Consider the following 25,791-nt stretch of genomic DNA (forward strand, 5'->3'; position numbering starts at 1 on the left):
GAGGCCGCTCCGAAATCGGAGCGGCCTCGGAGGGAACTTCCTTTTGCCCTCCCCTCACCTTCCCCTCCCTTCCCCTACCTAACCCACCCACCCGGCCCTGTCTAAGCCCCCCCTTACCTTTGTCGGGGGATTTACGCCTCCCGGAGGGAGAAGTAAATCCCCGCACACCAGCGGGCCTCTTGCGTGGCGGGACGCGACCTGGGGGCGGGTACGGAGGGTGCGGCCACGCCCCCGGACCGCCCCGGGCCGTAGCCACGCCCCGTACCCGCCCCCAAAACGCTGCCGACACGCCCCCTAAACGCCGCGACGACCGGGCCCGCCCCCGACACGCCCCCCTCGGAGAACCCCGGGACTTACGCGAGTCCCAGGGCTCTGCGCGTGCCGGTGAGCCTATGTAAAATAGGCTCACCGGCGCACAGGGCCCTGCTCGCCTAAATCCGCCCGGATTTGGGCGGATTTAGGCGAGCAGGGCTCTGAAAATCCGCCCCAATATCAGCACATGCTCAAAGATGGCGAGAGACAGCAGATTAAACTATCTTTGAGCATGTGCTGATATTGTCTCTAGTCTTATGGTAGTATTTGTGGTAATAGTTGAGATACGATTTCCCTCTCTAAGTTCGCTTTGATCAGAGTGATTATTTGAGAGGTGTTTGCTTCTGTATTTGTGAAAAATAGAGTTAAATCATGTAATACAAATATTCCAATTTTTTTAATAGATTTAAAATTCCCTTTGATTTTTTATTTTGAGTCCTCACACATGGGTCATTTCCAAGCTACAGGCTTCACACCAAAACATGAAAAGGGGGAAGACCCCATACTGCTGAAGGCACCACCTTTCCCCCCTTTCCTCCATTAAGCATTATTTGTATTTATTTATCTGTTTATTTATTTATTTTTAGGCAGCTGAACCCAAAATGGGCTCTAGGAGGGAACGGAGTTAGGTTCCACACCTCAAAGAGACCACAGTTCAGATAGACACAAAAATTCCCTTCATAGCAATAGTCAAAGGCAGGGGTGTGATGCGAACTTGCGGCCAGAAGCCGACTTTGCCTCACAAAAACTAATACAGTCAGAGCTACCATACAACAAGCACTTGCGTGGTCCACTAGGCCTAGGTCCTCCTGGGTACATGAATGGGCACAAATCACTAACCAAGGGAAAGAGCTCTTGGATCAAAACTGCACAGTTCTCTTTGGTGTCGCAAGACAGCTAAATAGACAATCTGAGGCTAGAGAGCCCTCCAGAAAGAAAACTGCTGTTCACTACCATTTGAAGAGCAAGAACAGATTGTCTACACATAGCTACAACCGAAGTTTCACCAACAGCAAGAGGCAGCATAGATAAAGAGGCATCAGGTTCTGTGACAGACCCTACCTGTCAAATGACTATAAAAAAAAAAACCAAAAAAAAAAAACCCATAAGAAATTGCCATGCTGGGTCAGCCCAAAGGTCCATCAAGCCCAGCATCCTGTTTCCAACAGAGGCCAAACCAGGCCACAAGAACCTGGCAATTACCCAAACACCAAGAAGATCCCATGCTACTGATACAATTAAAGCAGTGGGTATTCCCTACGTAAATTTGATTAATAGCCATTAATGGACTTCTCCTCCAAGAACTTATCCAAACCTTTTTTGAACCCAGCTAGACTAACTGCACTAACCACATCCTCTGGCAACAAATTCCAGAGCTTTATTGTGTGTTGAGTGAAAGAATTTTCTCCGATTAGTCTTAAATGTGCTACTTGCTAACTTCATGGAATGCTCCCTAGTCCTATTATCTGAAAGTGTAAATAACAGATTGACATCTACTTGTTCAAGACCTCTCATGATCTTAAAGACCTCTATCATATCCCCCCTCAGCCATCTCTTCTCCAAGCTGAACAGTCCCAACTTCTTCAGCCTTTGCTCATAGGGGAGCTGTTCCATTCCCTTTATCATTTTGGTTGCCCTTCTCTGTACCTTCTCCATTGCAACTATATCTTATTTGAGATGCGGCGACCAGAATTGTACACAGTATTCAAGGTGCGATCTCACCATGGAGCGATATAGAGGCATTATGACATTTTACGTTCTATTAACCATTCCCTTCCTAATAATTCCTAATATTCTGTTTGCTTTTTTGACTGCTGCAGCACACTGAGCCGACGATTTTAAAGTATTATTCACTATGATGCCTAGATCTTTTTCCTGGGTGGTAGCTCCTAATATGGAACCTAACATCGTGTAACTACAGCATGGGTTATTTTTCCCTATATGCATCACCTTGCACTTGTCCACATTAAATTTCATTTGCCATTTGGATGCCCAATCTTCCAGTCTTGCAAAGTCCTCCTGTAATGTATCACAATATGCTTATGATTTAACTACTCTGAATAATGTTGTATCGTCCGCAAATTTGATAACCTCACTTGTTGTATTCCTTTCCAGATCAGGGGAATGTGGCTTTGTGCGTGTTAGGAAAACACATGCTCAATACAAGCAGCCGTTTTCAATGCCAGTCTTAATGCATCAGCCTCAGAGTGAAACCAAGTCATAAAGTGAAAATATGCAGGTTGTGCCCAGTAGGTATCAGGAGAGGCACTACCCCCACTTGGGAGAAATCCTTATCTATTGCTGGGGAACAAATTCCCATGAGAGGGAATCCTCAACACTGTGGGGAATCTGAGTTTGGGACAGCTCCCCACATGCCACAAAACATCTCCATTGCACAGTAATGAAATGGTAGAATGAGTGCTCCCAGATCCAGCAGGTTACAGAGAGCCGAGGAGCAAGCAGCCATTCAGAGGCTGGTAGGGGAAGTAGGCAGAATGGGCTGCAGGCACGCTTTAATAGACAAGGGAGCTTTTCAACCCATCAGCTTTTAGCATGAAAAAAATAAATAAATAAATCACCACATCTCTCTTGCTGACATTGCAAATTCAGGAATTGTGATGAAAAAAAACTCTATATTAACCCACAATCCAGTGGGAGCACTGAGAGGAGAGGATCACCTTACTGGTGGCTGAAAGGAATCAGTAAGTTCTGCTTGGGAAAATTTTTTTAAGTATTGGGGAGAAGTAAACGGGGCACATTATTTATTTATTTAATATGTTTGTTTGTGCTTTAAATAGTCAGTAAGGCAGATAGTAAGAGGAAGTTAGTATGTTTGTGTTTCCCAACCCTTTCACCCACCCCTAGCTCATCCTTTAATTTATAGGCAGTGACACTTTCACACTAAAAAAAAAAAAAAAAAATCTGCCTTTTAACTTCACAATCACAAATTCCCCACACCTTAAGAGTTTGATCATTTCCTGGTAAGCCACTACCAGATACATAGTGAATACACAAATACATTTAAAGGACCCTAATTGTACGCAATCCTACACCCATAACAACCTTAAACTTAGCTAGGATTTTTTACCCTCTGGTGAGAAGTTGTACATGTGCATCCGATGCAAAGAGCTCCTGTCTCTCAGAGAATGAGTCCGATCTCTGGAGACTAAAGTGGCAGACCTAGACATGAGGCAGACAGAGAGGTATATAGATGAGACTTTCAGGGACATAGTAGCCAAGTCCCAACTTCAGACTGGCAGCCCTGGTGCTGCCTTGGAGGAAGAAGGTCTCATGATCTGAGTGTTGCGTCTGAGGTGGACCCTTGGGCTGAGGTGGGGTTGATGCAACCCATAGACGAGGACCTACAGGTCCCCACCGTCAGCAGGTGTAGTGAGCTGAAACTAGAGGCCACTAGAGCTTCACCTACACCAGCCCTCGTTCCCCTCGGGTTGAGCCTTTGGGTGCCGGAGCCGGCAGGACTTAGGTGGGACTCGAAGTTAGCTAGAGAAGATAGGTGATTCAGCCCAGAGACAGCAGTTGGTAGATGGCGCAGTCCTATCCTGGACTGGATTCGGTACTGGAACTCAGGTGCCAAAGGAACAAGGAGAGACTGAAGGCGCTTAAGCAAAGGAAGGCTGAAGCCTTGAAAAGTCCATGTCAGAGGATAGGCAAGGAGAGGCGTCACCGACAGGCTAGGGTTAGAGCCGGCGACGAGTAGAAGTTGTGGCAAGCAACTTAGAACTCTGGACACTGAGTACGCAGAGTACGAGGAGACCTGTTGCAAAGGCAACGCTATGGAGCAAGGCCTGGGCTTTTATACGCTGAAGAGTCTGACGTCAGATTCTGGGTCCGCGGCCAGGTTCCACCATGGACCCTTTAAAAGAATCAATGATGTGCGCGCGCCTAGGAAGGGGCACGGCGCTGATGGCGGCATCTCTCCACGGGCCATGTGGAGAGGTCCGATGAACAGGGACATTTTGGCTAGCAACACTGGTTGGCGTGGCAGGACCAGAGGGAACCCAATGTCTGAGCTGGCGGCCCACCGCCGCTAGCTAAGAGGAGCCTTGAGCTGGAGTCAGTCTGAGAAGGTGAGAGGGCCGCACCGCGGGGCTGCTGTGGGCAGCATGCGTAACACTGAGTGCATCAACCTGGTGCAACAGGAAAGGATCCAGTAGCAAGGACCTGTTCTCAAGGTGGTTCATTGTCCTCACACCAAGGAATTGTCTCCCAAGCCTACTGCCCCAGGAAGGAAGGGTTAGGGTGGCCATCATAGTTGGTGATTTGATTATTAAGTATGTAGACAGCTGGGTGGCGGGTGGGCGTGAGGATCGCCTGGTAACATGCCTACCTGGGGCGAAGGTGGCGGATCTCAGGCGTCACCTAGATAGAATTTTAGACAGTGCTGGGGAGGAGCCGGCAATCGTGGTACATGTGAGCACCAACGACATAGGAAAATGTGGGAGGGAGGTTCTGGAAGCCAAATTTAGGCTCTTAGGTAGAAAGCTGTAATTCAGAAATGCTCCCTGTTCCACGTGCAGGTCCCCAGAGGCAGGCAGAGCTCCGGAATCTCAATACGTGGATGAGACAAAGGTGCAAGGAAGAGGGATTCAGTTTTGTAAGGAACTGGGGAGCCTTTTCCGAAGGGATGAGCTCCACCATAACCAGGGTGGAACCAGGCTGCTGGCACTAACCTTTAAAAAGGAGATTGTTCTAGTTTAAAAGCTGCTCTAAGGAGAAAGACAGTCGCTCAGCAGCGCATGGTTCGGAGGGAGGTATCTTCAAAGGATACTAATGATGCATTAGAATTAGGGCACCCAACAGTGAGGTTCCAATAATAAGAAAAGTAGTCCAAGTGCCTGTAATTAAAAACTCACCTGGGCTAAAAGATTCCAATTTATCCTTATCAATTAAAAAACAAAATGAAAATACAAACAAAACACACATTTTGAAATGTTTGTAGGCTAATGCCAGAAGTCTAAGAAGTAAGATGGGAGAATTAGAATGTATAGCAGTGAATGATGACATAGACTTAATTGGCATCTCAGAGACATGGTGGAAAGAGGATAACCAATGGGACAGTGCTATACCAGGGTACAAATTATATCGCAATGACAGAGGAGCAGTTGGGAGGAGGTGTGGCCTTTATGTCCAGGGTGGCATAGAGTCCAACAGGATAAAGATCCTGCATGAGACTAAATGTACAATTGAATCTTTATGGGTAGAAATCCCTTGTGTGTTGGGGAAGACTACAGTGATAGGGGTATACTACCGTCCACCTGGTCAAGATGGTGAGATGGACAGTGAAATGCTAAGAGAAATTAGGGAAGCTAACCAAATTGGTAGTGCGGTAATAATGGGAGATTTTAATTACATTTACCCAGTCAATATTGGAGTAACATCAGGGCAAGCTAGAGAGTTAAAGTTCCTGGATGGGATAAATAACAGTTTTATGGAGCAATTGGTTCAAGAACAGATGAGAGAGGGAGCAGTTTTAGATCTAATTCTCATTAGAATACAGGTTTTGGTGAGAGAGGTAACTGTGGTGGGGCCGCTTGGCAATAGTGATCATAATATGATCAAATTTGAATTAATGACTGGAAGGGGGGACAGTAAGCAAATCTACGGCTCTAGTGCTAAACTTTCAAAAGGGAAACTTTGATAAAGTACGAGAGGGCTATGCCAAGTTAATGATGCTTAAGCAACTAAAACCATTGTTAACACTAAATGACTTTAGAACAGAGAGCGGTGTTAAATGGAGCTGCAAGGATCAATGTTGGGACTGGTCCTGTTCAATATCTTTGTGAGCAACATTGCGGACGGGATAGAAGGTAAAGTTTGTCTTTTTGTGGATGATACTAAGATCTTCAAAGAGTGGACATGCCGGAAGGAGTGGAGAGAATGAGACGGGATTTAAGGAAGCTGAAAGAGTGGTCGAAGATATGGCAGCTGAGATTCAATGCCAAGAAGTGCAGAGTTGCATATGGGGTGTGAAAATCCGAAAGAACTGTATTTGATGGGGGGTGAAGGGATGATAAGAACATAAGAAATTGCCATACTGGGTCAGACCAAGGGTCCATCAAGCCCAGCATCCTGTTTCCAACAGTGGCCAATCCAGGCCATAAGAACCTGGCAAGTACCCAAAAACTAAGTCTATTCCATGTTACCATTGCTAATGGCAGTGGCTATTCTCTAAGTGAACTTAATAGCAGGTAATGGACTTCTCCTCCAAGAACTTATCCAATCCTTTTTTAAACACAGCTATTCTAACTGCACTAACCACATCCTCTGGCAACAAATTCCAGAGTTTAATTGTGCGTTGAGTAAAAAAGAACTTTCTCCGATTAGTTTTAAATGTGCCACATGCTAACTTCATGGAGTGCCCCCTAGTCTTTCTATTATCTGAAAGAGTAAATAACCGATTCACATCTACCTGTTCTAGACCTCTCATGATTTTAAACATCTCTATCATATCCCCCCTCAGCCGTCTCTTCTCCAAGCTGAAAAGTCCTAACCTCTTTAGTCTTTCCTCATAGGGAAGGGGAATGGAACAGCTCATCATTTTGGTCGCCCTTCTCTGTACCTTCTCCATTGCAATTATATCTTTTTTGAGATGCGGCGACCAGAATTGTACACAGTATTCAAGGTGCAGTCTCACCATGGAGCGATACAGAGGCATTATGATATTTTCTGTTTTATTCACCATGCCCTTTCTAATAATTCCCACCATTCTGTTTGCTTTTTTGACTGCCGCAGCACACTGAGCCGATGATGTCAATGTGTTATCCACTAAGCCGCGCGCGCCAAAGGGGCACGCGCGACTTTGCCCGACTTCGCCTGACTGAGCATTATTATTACCTATCTCGAAAAAAAAAAAAGGAACGAGCTGCATAGTCAAGCTATATATGTACTCGTTTTTCTTTTTATATTGCCTTCTGGGTTATTATCATGCCTGCAAAGAGGAAAGGGAAAATTCGGGTTTTCCCTCCAGAACCCATACCCTCAGCCTCAACGCAACTAGAGATACATAAATTCTTGACCCAGCTGGGGAAGCAAGGAACCGATGACTTCCTTGGAACTCCCCAGGAAGGAGAGATGAGGAGTCCCCGTGAAGAGGCGTCCTTAAGCCCTGATAGTAGACCACCTCCGGCCCAACGCCCTTTCGAGGAACAGATGGCTCAGCCCTCGACCCAATCTGGGGAAGAAGTGACTGGGCAGGAGGGAATCTTTCCCTCGAACATTGAAGATCTATCGCAGATGACAACTAGGCCTGAAAAGGTAACCCTTGAGGCAATTTGGGATGCAGTGAAAAGTGTGAGCGGTGCCGTAAACAGGTTGGAGAAAAAGATGGATACAATATCATTAGAACATCAAGGGAAGTTGCAATTAGTTCAAACTAATTTCTTAGAGATATCGAAGAAAGTTACTAAAAATGAAGAAACTATCCAAACGATGCAAAAGTTGAATGTAATGTTAGTTAAAGATCAAATTGCTACTTCTCATAGTTTGGAGTTAATAGAGAACAAGGCTAGGCATTTAAATGTCAGAATTGTTAACTTTCCACAGGTTTTGGGTGAGTTACCCTATATTTCTTTTAAAAAATATCTTAAAGAAGTATTGTCATATACGGATGATGAAATGCCATCGATAAATTTGTGTTATTTCTTATTAAAAAAATCTCCTATACCATCTAACTTTCTCGAAGATTCATCTCTAGATGTGTTACACAGAAATACCTTGATTGTTTCCTTTATAGCGACAAAGGACATAAGCAATCTTATGAAGAAATATTTTCAAAAATTTCCAACAAATTATTATGGTCAAATAGTTAAAATGTACCCTGACTTGGCCCCCATCACTAGGATACGTTGTAGAGAATTCCTAAAATTGAGACAAAAAGTGATTTCATTGGGTTTTACTTTTTTCCTACGATATCCTTGTAGATGCGAGCTAAAGAAAGGGGATTCTGATTATGTCTTATCAAATCGAACAACTCCAATTTGTGGATGCTCAACAACCCACTGCCTCCACTCCGTTGCCTAATAGTTTGTCAACCAATGTGGTTATACCTATAAGTGATTAACTACTACAGGCTTTAGCAATAAGAATATGCCAGCTGGTTATATGTAAAGCTATCGATATTAGTTTTTTCCTTTGGTTAATCTCCTTCTGTTTTTCTTTTGCTTCCTAAAGAGCCTCAATGTTTTTCGTATTTAAAAGATAAATTACTATGCTTCTTTTTTTTTTTTATTAAGTTTAATATGTAACTGAAAGTTTATATTTTTCCTAAATATACATAAGATAATTGGAATTTCTTGGAAGCTTAAAATTATGTAAAATTTCTGTTTGCAAGCATTAAAAATATCATAAATAAAGAATTAAAAAAAAAAAAAAAGGCACCCGGCCAATCAGAGGGCAGCGTCAAGAACTTTAAATTTAAGCCCTCACCGATGGCTTCTCTCTCTACGACCCCCGCTCTCGTCCTCCACTCAGTGACACCACCTCCTCTGCCGGGGCTCGATAGGCCCAACCTCCATACAGATGCCAACCCCAGATCACTAAACTGCCAAACCCTTCTAGACATGCTATCAAGCTTAAATTGCGTCCTACAAGTGAACAACCCCACACAAAGCAGGACACACACTGGACCTGATTTTCACTAATAGCTATTTCTCAGATACATCCATTTCTTACAGTCCAGTCCCCTGGTCTGATCACCATCTCTTACTATGCAAGACTCAAATGAATTACAACAACTCAACTAAAACCAATGAAACACAAAAACTCTTCAAATACCGACCACCATTTCAAACTGATCTTCTCCAACAAGAGCTGGGATATCAACTAGCAAATCTTTACCTCTCAAATATAAATAACGCTATCCAATCCTGGTTTCAAATCACTGAAGAAACCGCAAACATTAACCCAGAGAAAGTCAAACGACTAAAGAACAAAAGAGAACAACAAAACCCTTGGTTCAATACCACACTAAAAAACATGAAAACGGCCCTCAGGAAAATCGAAAAAGAATGGCTAAAAAACAACAGCCCGGATCACTGCAGAGATACCGCACACAACTAGCCACCTACAAAAAAACAATCCAGAATACGAAACGTGACTACTACGGTAAAAAAATAAAAAACACTCCACCAATAAATCCAAATCTCTGTTCAACATAGTAAACAACCTCATCGCCGAAAACATCAACCCAAACTCAACCGTAACCAAAAACGTAAGCCAAGATTTAGCCATCTTCTTTAAGAACAAAATTTCCAAAATAACTGATGCCTTCAACACCCCATCAATCATAGAAAATCAAATATCAACAAACATAACTCCATGGTTTGATTTTGAACCTATCTCCAACATGGAAACAGAAAAAATGCTGAGAAAAATAAACCCTGCGCGTCATGACATGGATACCATCCCCACCCGAGTGTTAAAGGAAATCGCTCATCCCATAGCCCCGACAGTCGCAGCAATCATCAACAAATCACTCGAGGAAGGCGAGCTTCCTACCAAGCTAAAATCACCACAATCACACCATTACTAAAGAAGAAAAACCTTAACCCAGAAGACTTAAACAATTACCGCCCAATTTCAAACCTACCCCTTTTTTTGCTAAATTGACGAAGAAGGCAGTCCTGAAACAACTCAACGAACATCTTGACGACCACAAAATTTTATATCCCACCCAACACGGTTTTAGGAAAAACCTCAGCACAGAAACCCTCCTACTCAACCTTTCTGATACCATTCTAAGAGGCTTAGATAACAAACTAGGTCATCTACTGATCCTCCTCGACCTTTCAGCAGCCTTTGACACAGTTGACCACAAAAGGCTTATTTCTAGCCTAGAAACCATTGTGCTCGCTGGCAAAACCCTAAGCTGATTCACCTCTTTCCTTAAAAACAGGTTTTTCAAAGTCTCCTACAACAACAATTCATCTGATGCTATCCCCCTTGATACAGGAGTTCCACAAGGGTCTGCACTATCGCCCATACTCTTCAATATCTACCTTCTACCTTTATGCCAACTCCTATCAAGTCTAGACATCACGTACTACATGTACGCGGATGACATACAACTCCTCATTCCAATCTCTTCCACCATAGAAGATGCAATGTCAAGAGCAGCCTCACAACTTGATGCAATTCGTAATATGCTAAACAACCTAAAATTATGTTTAAACATGAACAAAACTGAATGTATTCTAATTGTAAGAAAAAACTCAGGATCAATAACCACACCACCCTTCCAAATTGACAACATTCACATTCAACTTAAAGACAACGTAAAAGACCTTGGCATATGGTTAGACAATGAACTAAACTACAAAAAACACATTACAACAAGAACAAAAGAAGGCTTCCATAAACTTCAAATACTCAAACACCTAAAACAGATGCTTCACCTCCATGATTTCAGAACTGTCTTACAAGCCCTCATCTTTTCCAGTCTGGACTACTGCAACTCTCTCCTGATAGGTCTACCTAAAACGACCTTAAAACCACTGCAGTTACTTCAGAATTCCGCTGCCAGAGTACTGACTGGTAAAAGAAAATCTGACCACATAACCTCTGTACTGAACAATTTGCATTGGCTACCGGTGGAGAAAAGAATAGAGTTCAAAGTCCTTACAATTTTACACAAGACAATTCATAAAGTAGACTACACAGCCCTGGACAATATCATACATATACATAGGTCACTACGTACGACAAGGTCAACAAGCAAACTTCATCTAGATGTTCCATCTCTACCACAAGCCAAATTGTCCTCCACAAGAAACAGAGCTATCTCCATCATTGGCCCCAAATTATGGAACTCGCTACCTCATCACCTGAGCTCTCAAGAAAACTTTAAATCTTTTAAAAAGATCTTAAAGCTTGGCTACTCAGCCAAACACTCAGACAGTAAGGGATAAGACTTCAGTCCACACCCTTGGCGTGTCCCACCTTGGGCATGCAATCTCCCTCCAACGACTACCACTCTGACTCACAGAAACCTTCTTGATTTTTTCTCTGTATCAGCTGTCCCCTTACATACTTAGAGCACAGATATATACCTAACTATATTGTATATTTTGATTGATAGCAAATGTAACCCCAATATTTAAAAAGGGCTCCAGGGGCGATCCGGGAAACTACAGACCGGTTAGCCTGACTTCAGTGCCAGGAAAAATAGTGGAAAGTGTTCTAAACATCAAAATCACAGAACATATAGAAAGACATGGTTTAATGGAACAAAGTCAGCATGGCTTTACCCAGGGCAAGTCTTGCCTCACAAATCTGCTTCACTTTTTTGAAGGAGTTAATAAACATGTGGATAAAGGTGAACCGGTAGATATCGTATACTTGGATTTTCAGAAGGCGTTTGACAAAGTTCCTTATGAGAGGCTTCTAGGAAAAGTAAAAAGTCATGGGATAGGTGGCGATGTCCTTTCGTGGATTGCAAACTGGCTATAAGACAGGAAACAGAGAGTAGGATTAAATGGACAATTTTCTCAGTGGAAGGGAGTGGACAGTGGAGTGCCTCAGGGATCTGTATTGGGACCCTTACTTTTCAATATATTTATAAATGATCTGGAAAGAAATATGACGAGTGAGATAATCAAATTTGCAGAGGACACAAAATTGTTCAGAGTAGTTAAATCACAAGCAGATTGTGATAAATTGCAGGAGGACCTTGTGAGACTGGAAAATTGTGCATCCAAATGGCAGATGAAATTTAATGTGGATAAGTGCAAGGTGATGCATATAGGGAAAAATAACCCATGCTATAATTACACAATGTTGGGTTCCATATTAGGTGCTACAACCCAAGAAAGAGATCTAGGTGTCATAGTGGATAACACATTGAAATCGTTGGCTCAGTGTGCTGTGGCAGTCAAAAAAGCAAACAGAATGTTGGGAATTATTATTCCTCACTAATCGTCACTATCAAATCCATATAGGGACGTTTGCATCCTCACATTACTCAATTTCCTCAGGGCTCCCACAAGGGCCTTCACTTTCCCCCATTCTGTTTAACATCTCTCTTTTACCATTGTGCTATATTTTAGACAGTCTCAATATCCAATTCAAAATATGTGCAGTTGATATCCAGTTTTTCGTTCCGTTCTCAAAATCATGGTCCAACACTATCTTTGGTTTCCTTATACATCAGCACCATAAAATCCTGGCTTTCTCACAATCATCTGAAACGTAACATCTCAAAAACAGAAATTGTACACTTATCTTCCATCCCAATGTCTGTCTGCAGACCTCCTGCTCATCTTTATCTTAATGGTACTCTTTTACCAATCACATCACTATAGACTCCAGTCTTTCCATGTCACACCACATATCCCTAACAGTAAAAAACTCTTTAAGCTACACATGCTGAAACATCTCAAACCCCTACTCTTTCATCAAGACTTCAGAATAATCCTTCAATGTTTAGCAATTTAGACTACTGTAATACCCTGTTCTTTGGGCTCCACCAACAGCGGATTCACGATGTCGGACCAGCCCGGGTATTCGCCACCCAGGACACATCACATGGCCTGCCAAGCGCGGCTTTGTCACGGCCGCGCACGGCAGACCATGTGACTGGAGCAATCTGCCCACCGGGGGATGCCTGATCCACCGATAGGCCAATCCGCCTTTGGGCTCCACCAAAATGCTATCCGACCACTACAACTGATTCAAAACTCAGCAGCACGCATTCTTATCTGCAAGTCACATAGAAACCATATTTTTCCTGTACTTTACTCTCTGCACTGGTTACCCATCAAGTTCAGGATCAAATTCAAAATCTTTCCATTATTCATAATTTATTAAAATGATGACACCGCAACCTGGCTCAGCTCCCAATTACGCATCTATAGACCTTCCAGAAACTTACTCTCATCCCAAAATAACTTTCTACACGTTCCTACTATCAAAATTGTCTGACTAGATATAACGAGATGCCATGCATTTTCAGTAGCTGGCCTGCAACTTTGGAATTCCATCATGGACTATATTATTTATTTATTTATTTTTAATTTTTATATACCGATGTTCCTGTAAAGTATACATATCACACCGGTTTACAAGAAAGAAACTGTCGCCTCGATGGCGTTTTACATTGAACATTTAACAATTTACAAATTAACAAATATTAGACACCTAAATAGCAGGACCGAATTTAAAAAGAGCTTAAAACCTCTCTCTTTAAGTGCGCTTTTAGCATCCATGAGGCCAATTAATCTAGCCTCTCCTATATTGCTTTTTTGAATTGTATCAAGCTCCACTATCCTCAATCCTTCCCTCTTTCTAGAGCTTCTAATCTGTTATTCATTTTAAGAACTAGCTGTACCCGGCCACGTGTTGCCGATGCTCAGTCTGGTTTAATTTCACAATGCGCATTTGCTCTGCTCCGGCCGTCCCAACTCCCTCCTCCCCTTCCCCGTCGGTGGACGGACTGGCTTGGCGACTCTTCTACCCTTTCCTCCTCCTGTGTGTAACTGTCCGGCAGTCCCTACTCCCTCCCCCCTTCCCCAGCGGCAGAGGAACGGGCTGAGCCGTTTCTCGGAGCGGCGACTCGTCTGCCCTTTCCTCCTCCCCCCTGACACACCCAGCACGTAGCTCAGAGCTCTATGGTCCGCACATGCGCGGTAGAGCTGCTCTCTACTGCGCATTTGCGGTCAGTCGGTCAGAGCCCATTTCTATTGTAGATAGCGTGTGTTGCTTTTACGTCCAACAGATGGCGCTGTTTTTCCCAAAAAGCATGTTTTTACCTGTCACAGGTGTGACATCTATATAATATAGGTATATAAAAACACGCTCGTATTCGAATGCAATGTTGTGTCAAAATTTCAAAGCAATCTGTGAAGAACTTTCGGAGATTTAAGATTTTGAACAAACGAACATTTACATTTTTATTTATATAGAAGATATATTATCTTTATTTTTTTACCTTGTATTAAATTTAACTTTGTAATTTTATATATGTTATATTGTAAACCATTTTGATTACATATAGTATAAAAACGGTATATAAAATATTTTAAATAAAAATGTCTACAGCACTAAAGATAATATCCAAAAAAGTAGACAAATATCACTTAATATATTTTATTTAAACCAAAAATATACCATACACAGATTGAAGCACACTTTTTGATCCAAAGTGCCTATTCAATGCCCATCCAATGCGGTGTGAATAGGAAAATTAGGACTTACCTGATAATTTTCATTCCTGTAGTACCAAGGATCAGTCCAGACTGCTGGGTTATGCCTCCCGTCCAGCAGATGGAGTCAGAGAGAAACTGAAAAGGCACCACTGATATACCCTGGTGCGCCCCCTGCGATCCTTCAGTATAATCCATAACAAAGCAGTATGAAATTAGAAAACAATGGCAAACTCTGTGACTAGATCAAGATAAAGATGAAAAGTATGAACATGTGGAAAACGAGGAAACCATGCAGTCAACCATACAAAAAAGAACAAGTACCCGTAAAAACGGAACCCGAAAAAAAAGAACAACAGTTGCGGGACTTTATACTCTTCACTGATATGGGCGGGCGTCTGGACTGATCCTTGGTACTACAGGAATGAAAATTATCAGGTAAGCCCTAATTTTCCTTTCCCTGTACGTACCAGGATCAGTCCAGACTGCTGGGAAGTACCCAAGCTGCCCTAAACGGGGTGGGACCCTGACAGTCCCGCACGAAGCACACCACTGCCAAAGGAGTCCACCGTCGGAGCGCGCACGTCCAAACGGTAATGTCTCGCAAATGTGTGCAACGTCTTCCAAGTAGCCGCTCGGCAAATTTCCTGTGAGGAGATAAAACCACTCTCTGCCCAAGATGCCGCCTGGGAGCGCAGAGAATGAGCCTTAAGACCCTCCGGAACTGCGCGACCTTGGGAAATGTAAGTAGAAACAATCGCCTCTTTCAACCAGCGTGCTATCGTAGCTTTCGAAGCTTTATTCCCTTTCTTTGGACCACCCCACAAGACAAACAGATGATCAGACAACCGAAAAGGGTTGGTAATGTCCAGGTACCGCAAGAGCGTCCTTCGAACATCCAACTTGCGAAGTTCCGGTTGCCGCGACGCCTCCGCTCCGTCAACCGCAAAAGCCGGTAGGTCCACCGTCTGGTTGACGTGAAAAGCGGAAACTACCTTAGGCAAAAACGAGGGAACGGTACGTAGAGAAACCCCCGAATTAGAAATACGGAGAAAAGTTCCTGAAGTTCCGAGATTCGGCGAGCCAAACAAATAGCGACGAGAAAAACAGTTTTGAGAGTGAGATCCTTGAGAGTAGCCCTTCGTAGGGGTTCAAACGGAGAAGTACAAAGACCCCGGAGAACCAAATTTAAACTCCAAGAAGGACAGATAGGTCGTACCGGGGGTCGCAAATGCTTAACTCCTTTTAAAAATCGTGCAACGTCCGGATGCATGGCAATGGAAATTCCGTCAAGTTTACCGCTGTAACAGCCTAAGGCTGCCACCTGCACACGCAGAGAATTATAAGATAAACCCTTCTTTAGACCCTCTTGCAAAAAAGTCAGAATATGAGACACCGTAGCCTTCCGCGACGGCACCTCCAGACCCTGACACCAGGAGTCAAAAACTCTCCATACCCTGACATAAGCAACCGAGGTAGAGGGTTTACGAGCCTGCAGAAGAGTAGTAATGACCGACTCCGGATATCCTTTCTTTCTCAATTGCCGCCTCTCATAAGCCAAGCCGCTAGACAAAAGCGATCGGCCTGGTCGAAAAATACTGGACCCTGCCGAAGGAGCCGAGGCAGATGCCCGAGACGCAAGGGGCCGTCCACCGCTAGATTGATGAGGTCGGCGAACCACGGCCTCCTTGGCCACTCTGGGGCTACGAGAACGACGGGTCCCGCGTGGGATTCTATTCGCCGCAATATTTTCCCCACCAACGGCCACGGTGGAAACACATACAGAAGAACGTGCGTGGGCCAGGGAAGAACTAGCGTGTCCACGCCCTCCGACCCGTGTTCCCTTCTGCGACTGAAGAAGCGAGCTGCCTTGGCATTCAAACGAGTTGCCATGAGGTCCAACCGTGGAGTTCCCCACCGGCGGCAGATGAGTCTGAGTGCCTCGGGAGATAGTTCCCACTCTCCCGGATCTAGGCGTTGCCTGCTGAGATAGTCTGCTTGAACGTTGTCGACTCCTGCGATGTGAGACGCCGCAATCCGAGACAGGTGCTGCTCTGCCCACACCATCAATTGGCTGGCTTCGGTTGCCACCGGTAGACTCCGTGTACCGCCTTGCCGATTTATATACGCTACCGTGGTTGCGTTGTCGGACAAAACCCGAACTGCTCTGTCCCGAATCAAAGGCAGAAAATGTTGTAGCGCTAGGCGAACCGCCCTTGTTTCCAAACGATTGATAGACCACTTGGTTTGAGAAGGCGTCCAACTTCCCTGAGCGGACTGAGACTGACAGACTGCTCCCCAGCCCGTCAGACTGGCATTGGTCGTGACAATAATCCATTGGGGTGGCTCCAAATCGGTACCTTGGAGCAAGTGGACCGGATCCAACCACCACTGCAGACTGGTCTGCGTTGGGGGTAAGAGTGGCAAAGGTATCTGAAACTCTTCCGATTTGGGGTCCCAACGAGACAGAAGGGCCCTCTGTAGCGGCCGCATATGCGCAAAAGACCACGGAACCAAATCCAGAGTGGACGCCATATATCCAAGGACCTGTAAGTAATCCCATACCACTGGCAAGGAAAGGGCGAGGAGACGGCGAACGTGCGCCATCAGCCGCTCCATCCTTGCCCGTGGCAGGAAAACCTTCCCCACTTCGGTATCGAACGAGGCGCCCAGAAATTCCAAATTCTGGGAGGGGATCAGATGGCTCTTGGGGTAATTGACTACCCACCCCAAGGAGTGGAGGCGATGGAGAACTGCCTGAATTGCATCCTCGCAGAGACGGCGCGATTTCGCCCGAATGAGCCAGTCGTCCAAATAAGGGTGTACCAACACTCCGTCTCTCCGAAGACTCGCCGCCACGACCACCATTACCTTGGTGAACACTCTCGGAGCTGTCGCCAGACCGAACGGAAGAGCGCAGAACTGGAAATGAGATCCCAGGACCATAAAGCGCAGAAATCTTTGATGGAACTCTTGGATTCCTATGTGCAAGTAAGCCTCTGTGAGATCTAAGGAAGCCAAATACTCGCCTTTGTGTACCGCGGCGATGACCGAGCGCAGGGTCTCCATCCGAAACCGCGGTATGCGCAAAGCCCTGTTGACCCGCTTGAGATCCAGAATTGGCCGGAACGTGCCCTCCTTTTTGGGAACGATGAAATAGATGGAATAACGGCCTGTGCGCTGTTCGGCGGGCGGCACTGGCACTATCGCTCCCAGCTCCTGTAACCGCTCCAGGGTCTGAGCAATTCGTTGTTGCTTTACTAGAGAACCGCTGGGAGAGATTAGAAACAAATCGCGCAGGGGTTTTGCAAAATCTAAGGCGTATCCGTGAGAAATAATGTCGAGGACCCATTGGTCCGTGGTAATTGTGGCCCATTCCTCCCGAAAGTAAGAGAGTCGTCCTCCGACCTCCGGGATGGAGGAATGGACCGGCGTCCCTTCATTGAGCCGCTTTAGAGGTGGCGAAGGTATGAGACGCCCCTGCGCGGGCCGGCCTTCTACCATGAAAGGAAGGAGTCCATGACTGGGAGCGCGTAGATGGCTGCCTTGTAGCAAAGGAGGAGCCCCTCCCCGATCGAAAACGTCGCTGCCCGCGAAATCGTCCGCGAAAAGTACCCGAAGGGCGAAAAAATCTAGGCCTGTCCTCTGGTAACTTGAACACCTTATTCTCCCCCAAAGACCGGATAAGGTCTTCTAACTCGGTGCCAAATAACAGTTTTCCCCGAAAGGGAAAGGAACCGAGTTGGGCCTTGGAGGAAGAATCTGCTGCCCAGTGACGCAGCCAGAGTAACCTCCGAGCCGACACTGCCGAAGACATAGACCGGGCCGAAGTGCGGAGGAGGTCATAGAAGGCATCTGCGGCGTAAGCCACCGCAGATTCTATGCGGTTTGCCTGCTCTGCTTCATCCGGAGGCAGATCCTGAGATGTCAACATCTGTTGTACCCAGCGAAGGGTAGCCCTTTGTACCATGCAACTGCAAACTGCCGCCCGTACTCCCAAGGCTGACACCTCAAAGATGCGTTTAAGCAACGTCTCCAACTTCCTGATCTTGAAGATCCCTAAGGGCCGTACCCCCTGTTACGGGAATGGTGGTATGTTTTGCCATGGCAGTGACCGCCGAATCCACCCTTGGCACCCTAAGGAGCTCCAAGGATTCAGTAGGGAGAGGGTAAAGCTTATCCATAGCCCGGCTGACTCTAAGAGTTGCCTCCGGATTATCCCATTCCCGGGACACAAGCTGAAACAGTTTATTGTGAAAAGGAAAAGCATGCGCGGGAGTGCGGAGCCCATCCAATTCAAAATCCCCTGGCTGGGCATTTGAGTCTATCTGGGGTATTGGAATCTTTAGTTCCCTAAGGACATGAGTAATCAACGGATCCAATTCCTCCTTATGAAATAACCGGAGAATCTGAGGATCATCCCCCTCAACCGGGTCAACAGGGTCCGTACCCCCCACGTCCGTATCCGGATCCGGAGGGGACGGAGCCTGTGAAAGGGGAACCGGAGCTGCAGGCTGTGGTTTTGGAGGGGGAGCCGGAGAAGCCTGCTGCGGGGGTTTAGGAGGAGCTGGAGCTGGATCTCCCAATCCAAAGAGACCTGTAGAAACTCTTCCCTGTTTAGCTGGGCCAGGATTACCCTGATCCCATTCCGTTTCGGCTTCCATATACGCCTTATGGAGCAAAAGAACAAATTGTGAGGTAAAGGGATGAGGTCTTTTCAAGGAACCTCCTTTTGCTCCCCCAGGTGGCAAATCTGGCCCGCGGGGGCTAAGGTCCGGCGGGGACAGAGGGGGGAGGTCCTCCCCCTCTTCTGACGAAATCGCGTCACCCTCGAGCTCATTTAAAATGGCCGCAGAATTTTCCAAAATGGCCGCCGCCCCCGGAATCGGCAGCGAGGACTGCCGAGATCTGCCCGACGCTGCCCGTGCACCAGTCCGAGGGGAAGGGGAGCCCCCGGCCGCGGCTGGCCCCCGCGAGGAGCCCTCACCCCCGGGAAGACACCGGGAGCAAAGGCCCTCGCGGGAGAGCCGGCGGCCGGGATCCCCACACGCCGCACAAACAGGTCCTCGGGGCATTTTTTTTTTTTTTTTTTTAAAGAAAATCCAAAAACGGCGCGAAAAACGGCGTGAAACACGGCGCGAACAAGGGCTGGGTGACAAGCCACCCCTTCCGGAGACCACAGTGAGTACAGCAGGCTGGGACCAAATTACCTCGTTTTTTTGTTTGTTTTTTTTTTTTTGTTGAGAGCGCTGCCACCGGCAGCAAAGTAAATTACCTCACAAACAATTTATTATTGGAGCCGGTAGGGGGTGTAGTGCACCCGGCTAAACTTTTTCTCCGAGGAATTAAACTTCTCAGGAGTCGGAAAGGGAGAGTGACCGGCCCACCGATTAATTCTCCCCTCCTCTCACTGGGTAGGGCTGAAAGAAACCCCGGGAAAAGGCTGTAGGGCAGTGCCCTGCCTTGCCTGCTACGGCTCCTATTAGCAATACCAAATTAGCAGTACCTCATTAGGTACAAAATATTACCTTGATCCAGTCACAGGATTTCTCCTATATACTAATCAAACCTGATAGGGAAACCCCTTCACAATTCAATTTACAGGAGATCAGGACCGCAAGGTTATGCTCTCTCATCTGCTGGAGTCAGAGATATACTGAAGGATCGCAGGGGGCGCACCAGGGTATATCAGTGGTGCCTTTTCAGTTTCTCTCTGACTCCATCTGCTGGACTGGAGGCATAACCCAGCAGTCTGGACTGATCCTGGTAGGTACAGGGAACTAATAGCGCTCATCACATGCAAATGCATGTGATGAGCGCTATTAGGCATTCACTCCCGATGCAAAAAGAAACGAAAGTGCGTCTGGGACGCACATTTAACTGTCATCTATTAATGCCTGCCTGGAATGTTAATTTTAAGAAGGAGGCAGTAGAGAAAAACAGTTTTTTCTGCTTTTCTGTACTTTTTTTTATGCATACAGCTATTAATGCTCCAGGCAGGCGTTAATAAATAACAGTTAAATGTGCCTCCGAGATGCACTTTTTTTTTTTTTTTTTTGCATTGGGAGTGAATGCCTAATAGCGCTCATCACATGCATTTGCATGTGATGAGCGCTATTAGATGCACACCGCATTGGATGGGCATTGAATATGCGCTAATGCCCTTATTGCAATTTTTTTTTTTTTATTTTTCATCCTACTTTCTACGCGACTTTATTGCATCGGCCCCAGAAACTGCTCTAGGTATGGCCACAGGAGCCAGGGCACACCCAGAAACCGCGCCAGGCCCGGGGGCCAGTGAACCCCCGGAAACCGCGCCAGGCCCGGGGGCCATGGCACACCCGGAAACCGCGCCAGGCCCGGGGGCCAGTGACCCTGGCGAGACCCCCCCGGGGGGGGGGGCAGTAACCTCCCAGACACCTCTCAGAGACGGCAGTGGGGAGGATGAGGATGGCAGGACCTAGTGACTACCCAGAGGTGGATACCGACCTCACGGAGACCGCAGCGCTGGGGACAGGTCTCGGACTGCCCTCTCTCACCGCGCTTCCCCCGCTGCTCGGCGCCGGCTCGCGATGTTGCTGTGGGTTGCTAGGTGACATCAGCGCGTGGGGTTTTAAGAGTCAGGTGGGGAGCCGTGGTGGGCGTGGCTCTGCGCAAGGCGCGGAACGGAGCCGCCGGGGATTGGGCAGCGCCGCCGCGCGCTTCCGCTGCCTCTTTCAGCCTCAGCGAATCCAGGCGCGGCTTTCGTTCCCGCCCGCCCGCAGTCGGAGCCGTCGGTTGCTGCAGGATCGGGAGAATCTGAGACGGGGCGCAGGAGAGACAGAGGTGACGCCGCTGCCGGTCCTTCCTTCATAACCCACGGACACCGCGCCAGGCCCTTCCTTATCATCCGAGGGTGGAGGAGTGAGAGGGAGAAAGGGAAAGGAGCCTGAGGAATGGGGAGAGAGAGAGAGGGGGGAAGGGAGAATAAGGAAGAAAGGTAGGAATGCGGGAGGGGGAAAGGATGTGAGGGGAAGAGGCCGAGAGAGAAGGAGGACAGGAGACGAGCCAAGAGAGAGTGGAAGTAGGGGGAAGGATAAAGAAAACATGGGGGAGGGGAGAATGTGAGGGGAAGAGAAGGAGGAGGGAATGGGGGAGAGACAGGGTAAAAAGAGAGAGGATAAGGAAGAAATAGAAGAGGGGAGATAATTTGAGAGGGAGAGGATGTGAGGGGAAGATAAGGAATGGGAGGTGAGGAGGGGAAGCTAAGGAAGGAATGGGAGGGGAAGAGAAGGAGGAAGGATAAGGAGGGAATAGGGGAGAGACAGGGTAAAAAGAGGATAAAGAAGAAATAGAAGAGGGAGAGGATATGAGGGGAGGAGGGAGAGAGGAGGGGAAGATAAGGAATTGGGAGAGAGGAGGAGACGATAAGGAAGGAATGGGAATGAGGACGGTAGGACATGGGGCAAGATGAAATGGAAGAGTTAAGTTGGAAATGGAGGAGAGAGGGCAGGTAGAGCTGGTGAGAATAAGAGAGCATGAGGTGGGAAGAAAATGGAGGTAGAGAACTGCAGGAGAGATTGGGTTAGTGAAACACGAATGTACCAATGTGAGGATGAGTAGAGAAATAGGGGAGAAGACACGGAAGAATAAGAAGGGATAGAGGAAAAGGAGTGTAGGAGGAGTGTAAAGGGAGAAGTGGGAGGGGCGAATAGGAGTGTGAACGGGGGAGATGGATGTTATTGGGGGAAAATATGGAAGGGTAAGGGGAGAGGAGTGGAGAGTTGAGAAGATAGTAACATTGTAAGTGACAGCAGAAAAAAAAATTTGGCACATCCAGTCTGCCCAGTTGATTCTTCCAGTTTGGGTAGACAAGGATTCAACTCTCTTATGCAACCCAACCCCAGTTCTCTACCCCTCCCCCTTTCAAAAAGGAGGTAAAGCTATCCCCACGGGGGTTGGATGTGGCACTCCAGTAGCTCCTTGTTCCTCAAGATATACATGGAAGGGGACGATGGTGATGAGAGAAGAGGGGAGTAAGGGGAATGTGAGAAAGAAGAGGAGGACACCGGAAGCAAGAAAAGGTTGAAGGAGAAAAGAGAGGGACAGAACATGGGGGAGTGTAAGGGTGATACAAAGCAAGATTTAGGGGTAAGTGGAAGAAGACAATGGGGGAGAGCAAGCGAGAGAAGGGTTGTAGAAGTGGGAGGAGGGGGAACAGAGCCTGTCAGCAGAGAGAGTCCACAAGGCCCATCACATCAGTTTCCCCTTCTGCCATGCCTTAGATCCTATTTTTTTTTAATTTTATTAAGATTGTCTTAATTGACAAAACTTACAAATTTTCAAGAATACAAATGTATTGCTATACTTAATCTTTTCAACAAAAAGAAAACCATGGCCAGATCTTAACATGGATGCCATGAGCTATGCCATCCAGCCAAAACGATCCAGCTCATTTTTCCACTCCCCCCCCCCCCCCCCCCTTCTGGATATTATCCATTCGATCAACTTTCACTCATTCCTCACACACAAACACACCTAGCAATTTGTCATGTTCTACTTATGTTCAGATCTTATATAAAAGTATGTTGCTCACTGTCTAACAATTCCTGTATAGATTTGCTGCTATCTTTTCCCAATATTGTATTATACTTGCTCTTTTGTTAATTTGCTTCTCGCTGAATTCTATTTTTTCCATTTCTGCTTAATTTTTCATTAATGTCTTCCAACTCAGGTAGGCAGCTCATCATCTTTCCAGGGTAAAAGCAAATTTGCTTACCGTAAACGGTGTTTCCGTAGATAGCAGGATGAATTAGCCATGCTGTCATGGGATCTGTCAATCAGGTCCAGGAGGCGGAGCTTGTCAAAGCAGAGATTAGAGCTTTGCTCTCTGCAGCTGGGCGTGGGTTCCCGTGCAGGAGAGTAACGGAATCTCCTCAGTCCGTGATTAAGCTGTAGTGTAGTCGCAGACTTGGTGACTGCCAGGGAGGAGGGTGGGTCAGCATGGCTAATTCATCCTGTTATCTACGGAAACACCGTTTACAGTAAGCAAACTTGCTTTTTCCGGTAGATAGCAGGGCTGAATTAGCCATGCTGTCTTGGGAGTCCCAAGCTCCCGATCACGTTGTTTATGATATATATATTTGTACTTGATCTTTGACAGTGTGGCGGTCACCGTGGACAGGAGGATAGAGATTGCAGGATTGCTTGCCCTATCTTCACATCAGTGGCTGCTTGTTGATCAAGGCAGTAGCGAGATGTGAAGATATGAAGCAATGACCATCTAGCTGCCTTGCATGTCTGTGGGTTGCACATTCTTTAGGTGTGCCAATGAGGCTGCTACTGCTCTGACTTGGTGAGCTTTCAGCTCTGAATGTAGTTGTAGTTTCTGTTTATCGTAACAGAATTTGATGCACTGTGCTATCCAGCTGGAGATTGTGCGTTTATCCACTGGTAATCCAGGTGCCTTTGGGTCAAAGGAGACAAAGAGTTGAGAAACACGGGAGTCCGAGTTTGTCCTTTCTTTGTAGTATGCTAAAGCTCTTTTACAATCTAGTGTGTGCAGTAGTTTCTCCCTATCATTTGTATGAGGTTTAGGGAAAAAGGTGGGTAATTCCATGATCTGATTGAGATGGAATTGAGAAACCACTTTTGGTAGGAAGGATGGGTGAGTTTGGAGAACTACCTTTTGGTGATGAAATTGCAAATATGGAGAATAATGGACCAAGGCCTGTAATTCACTGACTCTTCGTGCCGATGTTACTGCAACCAGGAATACAACTTTCCATGTGAGGTATTTAACATGTGCTGAGTCCATGGGTTCAAACGGGAAAAGCATGAGCTGTTCCAGAACTATGTTGAGGTTCCATGGAACTGGAGGCTTAGAGATGGGAGGCCTAAGGTGAGTTAACCCCTTAATGAAACGAGAGAGTAAGGGGTGATTGGATATAGGAATATTGTTAACTGGTCTATGATATGCTCCTATGGCACTGAGATGAACTCTGATGGATGATGTTGCTAGACCAGCTGCATATAGTGTATGAAGATAATCAATGAGTAACTCAGGTGAGCAGTGCAATGGTGGTACACCTTTGGAAGTGCACCAGGTCGAGTAACGTTTCCATTTATAGCGCTAATTTTTCATCGTTGAGAGTTTCCAGGATTCTAACAAAATGAATTGTGCCGAAGTGGAAAATCCTTGTTCTGTTAAAAGGAGCCTTTCAATCTCCACGCTGTCAAGTGGAGAGATGAGTGTAACGGGTGTAGAAGCATTCCTTGATCTTGGCAGAGAAGATCTTGACGAGTCGGTAAACAAATTGGATCCATGATGGATAGTCTGAGAAGGAAACTGGACCATGGTTGCCTCGGCCAGGCCGGGGCGATGAGTATCAGTTGAGCTTTGTCTGCTATGCACTTTTGAATTGTCCTTGTTATGAGTGGTATGGGAGGAAAGGCGTACAGGAGGCCTGTCGTCCACGGGATGAGGAAGGCATCTTGAGCGATCCTGAATTGGCTTGGTCTTATCGAGCAGAATTTGGGAACTTGAGCATTGAACTCCATTGCAAAGAGATCTATCAAAGACGTCCCCCACTGCATGAATATGCTTTGGGCTATTTCTGCATTGAGTGTCCATTCGTGAGGATGAAAAATGTGGCTTAGCCTGTCCACTCTTGTTTTTGCCACTCCTGGTAGGTAAGTTGCTTGCAGATGTATGCAATTCCTGTGAGCGTGTTCGAAGATTATCGGGGTCTCCTTGCAGAGGGACCATGAACCGGACCCTCCTTGTTTGTTGATGTAAAACATCGCCACTTGATTGTATTGTCCGTGTAGATCATGACCCTGCATCCTTTCAGGTGGTCTTGGAACACTTGAAATGCATTCCGAATCGCTCTGAGTTCCAATAAATTTATTTGTAGGTTTTGTTCTGAGATTGTCCATAACCCTTGTGTTTCGTAAATCTCGAGGTGTGCACCCCATCCCTTGCGAGACACATCTGTGGTTAAGACTGCATTGTGAGGAGGGGAACCGAACAATGCTCCCTTGGACAGGGTTGAGTGAAGGAGCCACCATGTTATATCTTTTTTCATTTCGGCGGTCAAAGATAACTTCTGCGTCAGTGGTTGTGAGTGTTGTTTCCATTGGCGTTTTAGTCCCCATTGCAGGCGTCTCATGTGTAGCCTGGTGTTTGGAACCGTGAAAACAGCCGCCGCCATGTGGCCTAGGATTACTAAAACCTCTCTTGCTGAAGGTCTCCGAGTGTGGTTCAAGGTATGTAGAAGGTGACGGAATTGTGATATTCTGTCGTTTGGTAGGTATGCCCTGTTGCAAGTAGTGTCCAGGCATG

The 25,791-nt window shown here is 46.3% G+C and overlaps 2 protein-coding genes across 4 annotated transcripts in view; one reads left to right on the top strand and one right to left on the bottom strand.

Annotated features, from left to right (window-relative positions):
* Positions 1-21,073, bottom strand: part of ZC2HC1C (zinc finger C2HC-type containing 1C) — a 34,696-nt gene extending 13,623 nt beyond the window's left edge. For both annotated transcript variants that reach the window (XM_029598409.1, XM_029598411.1), the window contains exon 1: positions 20,958-21,073. The gene's annotated coding sequence lies outside the window, so the exon portion shown is untranslated. The remainder of the gene's footprint in view (positions 1-20,957) is intronic.
* A 48-nt stretch (positions 21,074-21,121) lies between these two features.
* Positions 21,122-25,791, top strand: part of ACYP1 (acylphosphatase 1) — a 51,140-nt gene continuing 46,470 nt past the window's right edge. For both annotated transcript variants that reach the window (XM_029598416.1, XM_029598417.1), the window contains exon 1: positions 21,122-21,293. The gene's annotated coding sequence lies outside the window, so the exon portion shown is untranslated. The remainder of the gene's footprint in view (positions 21,294-25,791) is intronic.

Source organism: Rhinatrema bivittatum, chromosome 4 (genome assembly GCF_901001135.1).
Source record: "Rhinatrema bivittatum chromosome 4, aRhiBiv1.1, whole genome shotgun sequence".
NCBI classification, from domain to species: Eukaryota; Metazoa; Chordata; class Amphibia; order Gymnophiona; family Rhinatrematidae; genus Rhinatrema; species Rhinatrema bivittatum.